At 33.7% G+C, this 5,095-nt stretch overlaps 1 pseudogene; it reads right to left on the reverse strand.

The window, feature by feature from the left end:
• Nucleotides 1-3,265: 3,265 nt before the first annotated feature.
• LOC149161103 (protochlorophyllide reductase, chloroplastic-like) lies at nucleotides 3,266-4,874 on the reverse strand (annotated as a pseudogene).
• Between the last annotated feature and the right edge of the window lie 221 nt (nucleotides 4,875-5,095).

The following is a 5,095-nucleotide window of genomic DNA, read 5'->3' on the forward strand; positions in this document are numbered from 1 at the left end:
TTTTTAAATATCAAGAATTTAACTACTATCCATTTTTATAATTTATTTAAATCCAATAATCTACTACATATGTCAAATTTATTAAACATATAATTACATGACTATTTTTTAATAACTTATTTTCACCAAATATTTTATTTACAATGGGCACACACATCTTTATTTACTCACGACATATTTTATTTAATGAATTCTTTATTTATACTAAGATAACTTTAATTCCTATAAGTGTACTTTCAACCAATTGTGAACTACTTGAATAATAAATCTAGTAATGATGGTTAAATATTTTTTAAAATATTTGTATATCCTTTCAACTAATTTGATATCCATTACACATATTTGGAACACATTATTCCTAAAACCATGATGCTGAAAAATGTCAAGACTAAGCAAACTCTGCAATCTATGAGGTAAACTTTGCAATCTATCTATGAGGTAATCAACTCATCATTTGCATTTGAACATTGTTAACTAATCATTTTCATAATATCTTAAATATGAGCCTATGATTTCCTCATCTTAAAAAATTAGATTCACATTATTGTCCACATCATAGTCGGAATATACAACCCAACCAATTACACAAAGAAATCCTTCCTATTAAACATTGCCCTAGACAATACCATCACTTATTCTATTCATGTACTTAGTACGAGTTGAATCCTCCAAATACAATTATATTAGAAGTGGTTGACAATCTAAATAGGTATGTTAAATAAATATGAGTTTGTAACATTTTCAATAATTATTTTTATTGTAAGTTTAGCTTAATAATTATTTTTTTTAAAGAGAAATTCACTACGGTAAAAATGAAGTTGATTTCAGAACATTTAATAAAAAACTCAAAATACAAAATTAGTCAAAATAAGCCAGGGCACTCAAAAAAACAAAAATAGTCAAAATAAGCCTAGGCTTTTCAAAATGGTAATTGAGTGCTTCATTATGCAATAAATCACAAGTTATTTTTAGTCAAAATAAGCGAGGGCACTCAAAAAAAACAAAAATAGTCAAAATAAGCATGGGCTTTTCAAAATGGTAATTGAGCACTTCATTATGGAATAAATCACAAGCTATTTTTCTAATATTTAAGACATTTTTTTAACATGACATGATATATTATTCCTGTAAAATGAACTTCAGAGAAATTCATTTTGACAAGCTTGTATAATTTCACAACATTTATTTCACATAAAACAAATACTAAGAAAGAAATAAAAAAAAAACAACAACCGAATGAGATTGAAACTGGTTGAAGAAGGCAACTTACTTGGGACTTGAAAACAGGTAAATCTTGTCGATTTTGAAGTAAATGATGAGGGAAAGTTCAGTAGAAAGCTCCAATATTTATTTTTAGTGACTTATTTTTGGTTGTGGTGTTGTTTTCTGGAGTTATTGCATACAAATTTTTTGAATCGATGTTTCAAACCATCTTTCGTGGTTCATGAACCACAAGAATGGTTCGAAACATCGATTCCAATTTGTATGCAATGACTCTACAAGACAACACCACACATAATATAGATTGCAAGAGCCTCAAATCAATAACTATCCTTGCTTTTCAAGAAAATAGCATGACAATGACTACTGTTTTGAATGAGTTTAAGGTCCACCTTTTTCTTACCCCTTTTCATTGTTATTTTGTTGTCTGTTTGCTTGGGAAGGTGAGTAGCAATGGCAGACCACCTATTTCCCAGTAGAGCATGAAGTTGAATAATAGTCTTCTCTTCCTACACACTGAATTTTTCCCCTTGATATTTGGTCTTAGATAGTTAGCCCAATGTAATCTCCAGCTCTTTCTTATCTCAACACCCTACTTTCCGCTGCAGAGCCCTCCAGCTTCCATGGCTGTGCTACAATATGTAAGTAACGAGCTTCTGATTTTCTTCGGGCGTCCAGGACCCTTCTTGAGCCCAACTTTTTCGCAGCAGGGAGCCCTACCATTATTTCTGATTTGGTGTGACTTCTGATAAGCCTCGGCAAAGATGTTTTCAAATTAAACACTGCAACTGCCCTTCACGTCACCAGTTGTTCCTCGACTGCTTTTATTTCTCGATGGCACTTCTTCATCGATGTTGGAAGATGGCAGAATCAAACAAGAGGGAGAGTGTGGAACGATTGAGGGAAGCCTAAGGAACAAAAACAAGCCCACCACCCCTTCTCAGTATTATACACACCAAAAAATGCATGTATATTTTTAGTATTTTTCAATCACGTACTAGCTTACTGTTTGATCGCTGAATTCACATTCTTGACGTAGACTGGTTGGTCGGTTCCTTGAATGTAAGACCTAGATTACAATGTAGTTGTTCGGTTTCTTGAATGTAAGACCTAGATTACAATGTAGTTGTTCTTAGTTGCCTAGGGCGAGATCTCCCTTCATAAAGTTCAAATCTACGAAAAAACTATAGCCAAATAATTTTTTATACAATTCAAATCTATAAAAGTGTGCTAGGTTCCATTGCCATGTGAGCTAGAGGTATTGTATGCATTTGTGTTATGACCCTGGGCTTAGTCTAACTTTGGTGTTTTTAACTTAAAGACGGGTACTATAAATTTTGACGGGACAAATCTTAAATTAAACGTCAAAATGATCTGATTTATGAAACACGTCAAATTTGACGGGTAAAAATTTACAGCAACTGTCAAATACGTATTAAAATGTGAAATACGTCTTGTGAGACATCAAATTCCAGGTCTGATTGGTAGTCATGCCCCCGTGGTCTTATGACCCTCGCTTCAATGGCTTGAGTGCTAAGCCTTATTTCAGAAGGGGTCCACTGACATGACAAAGAGAGTTTGCAAGAATGACGAGTTGGGATTCATTTTAAAATGAAGGGACACAATCAACCATTGACTTTATAACCTAACAATTAAATCCTAACATTCTGCATTATTTATAGAATGGTTTTAACTAGATAAAATTCATTCGGACTAGCTGGTATATGCGACCTGGAGATTAGCATTCAAGCTACAAATTAAAATACCTTTCATAAATTTCAAAACCTAGTAAGTTTTTTTCAGTCTCCCTTTTTTGTTGCAAAAATAGGGCACTCAATACTTCTCATAAATTTGAAAACCTAGTAAGTTTTTTTGGGTGTCTAGTTTGATTGCAAAAACAAGTCATGCAAGGAAAATGCTACCACTGTTTGCAGTTCTAAAGGATATACACTACTTAGTGGGATTTACTATGTGTTTAGTAAGGCTAAAAAATAGTGGCACAAAATATCCCATGAATATTAGATCACTTTAAAAAAGGTATAAATCAAGTAAATGTACGTGTAATTGATACAACAATTATAACTTGCTTTGAATTGAAATCGGATTTTTTCAAGTCCTCCAACAACAATAGGGCAAGAAGAAACTGACCTAGATGATTTGTACGGACACTCAATTAAAAACCTTCCGCTGTATATGTGGATACCTTGTAAGTTGGCAAATAAATTGCAGCGTTACAAACCAACACATCCAGTGGCCTTCTCGAGCGCCTGAAACTATCAGCAAATTGTGTTACACTTCAAGAGAAGCCAAAACCAAATGCATGACAGTGTAATTCTCTTTAGGAATTCCAACAATGCGAGCCATTCTCTCTACCTTGAGGAAATCTCTGCATGCCATAATAATATGTCATTTCCCACTCTTCCCAAGAGCTTTGGTAGTAGCAAGCCCTATACAAGAATATGCACATGTCATGATAACATTACCCTTTCTATCTGTGTTTTTGCTTGTTGGAGCTTCCTTTGTCTCCACTGGTACGACCACAGTCTGTGCCCTTATTCTAGGAAGATTGGTATTTCTACTCATAATTTTCTAGAAAGAAAAACAACGAGGGAATATGTTCAGATGAAGTAGTTTTCTTTTCCAGGAGAAAGCAACAATATTATTATGCAATCATTAAAACAAATCCAGAAAAGAATGGGTTGAGCCAATAATTAGCCGCAACATAGGTTATTTGAAGTAGGAACTTCACACTCGAACAACATTTCTGCTCTTTTTTGTACACATAAAGAAATAGTCAAAAAGAGCAGAGGAATAGAGAAAAATGAAGGAATTTTTTTATTATTTAGAACTCACTATGCATTTTCCTTAATAATGGGTAGCATTTGGATGGCCCAAAATATGTGACATAATTCGTCGGAACTATAAAATAGAGAAATAATAGCCATGTAGCCACCAATACTACGTGCACCATGAAACAATATGTAAGAATTTAGTGAAAATTCCTTACATTCTGCAACATCAACAACTGCTGCATAAGGGAAGGGTCACAAATCTAAAATGATAAGCTGAGATACCTATCATTCTTAATTTCTTGGCCATTTTTGACACTTCTGGTATGAAGGATATTCCTATGGAACTATTACAGGTTTATGGGTACTAATATCTTTTATTCTCACAACAATCCCATTTTTTCAGCTCTGCTAGATCTCAAAGGAGTGGATTTATGAAACCCAAAATCAATAAACAAGGAACTAAAGGAAAGAAAGAGAGAAATTAATAATATAGAAGGGTTACATTGGCTTGGATAACAGGGAAACTGAATTCCTTCTTTCCATGTTCAATCAATGAGGCGCCTAGAAAAGTTGAATCCTATGCAGAAGCACAATGTCCTCCCTGCAACCCAAGAGTATATAAAAATGTTTATGAAAAATGCCTTGGATTAATATAAATAAGAGTATATCCATAATTTTAACCATACAATAACTTGGTTACCAAAATGCAAATATTTTGGGCAATTCTTGTGGGAATTGTAGTCTGTGTCAAGAATTTCAAGTTGACAATTGAAAGAAGATTTAAAGAATCACCTCCTTTTTTTTAGGTATTGCGAAAAAACCAATGTGTGTTTGAAGTTGTGTGGCCATAATTGAAGAGGAAGCCAAGATGCTTCCAACTCCCTCCTCCTCCTGGCCTAATAAGTATCTAAACTTTTAATTCTTCCCCAGCTTTATCAAAATGCATACATAAATGTTTCTCTTGCACAAATTGGATATGTCGATTGTTGTTCAAATTACTCCAGTGATTGCTTAGAATATCCTATTACTTGTGCATGTGCAAGAGAGAGGACCTAGAGAGTATGCGTACACAAGGGATGGTG

This window comes from Pinus tabuliformis, chromosome 5_2 (assembly GCF_031772625.1).
Source record: "Pinus tabuliformis cultivar Carrire ecotype Pingquan chromosome 5_2, CPIR1, whole genome shotgun sequence".
Lineage (NCBI taxonomy): Eukaryota > Viridiplantae > Streptophyta > Pinopsida > Pinales > Pinaceae > Pinus > Pinus tabuliformis.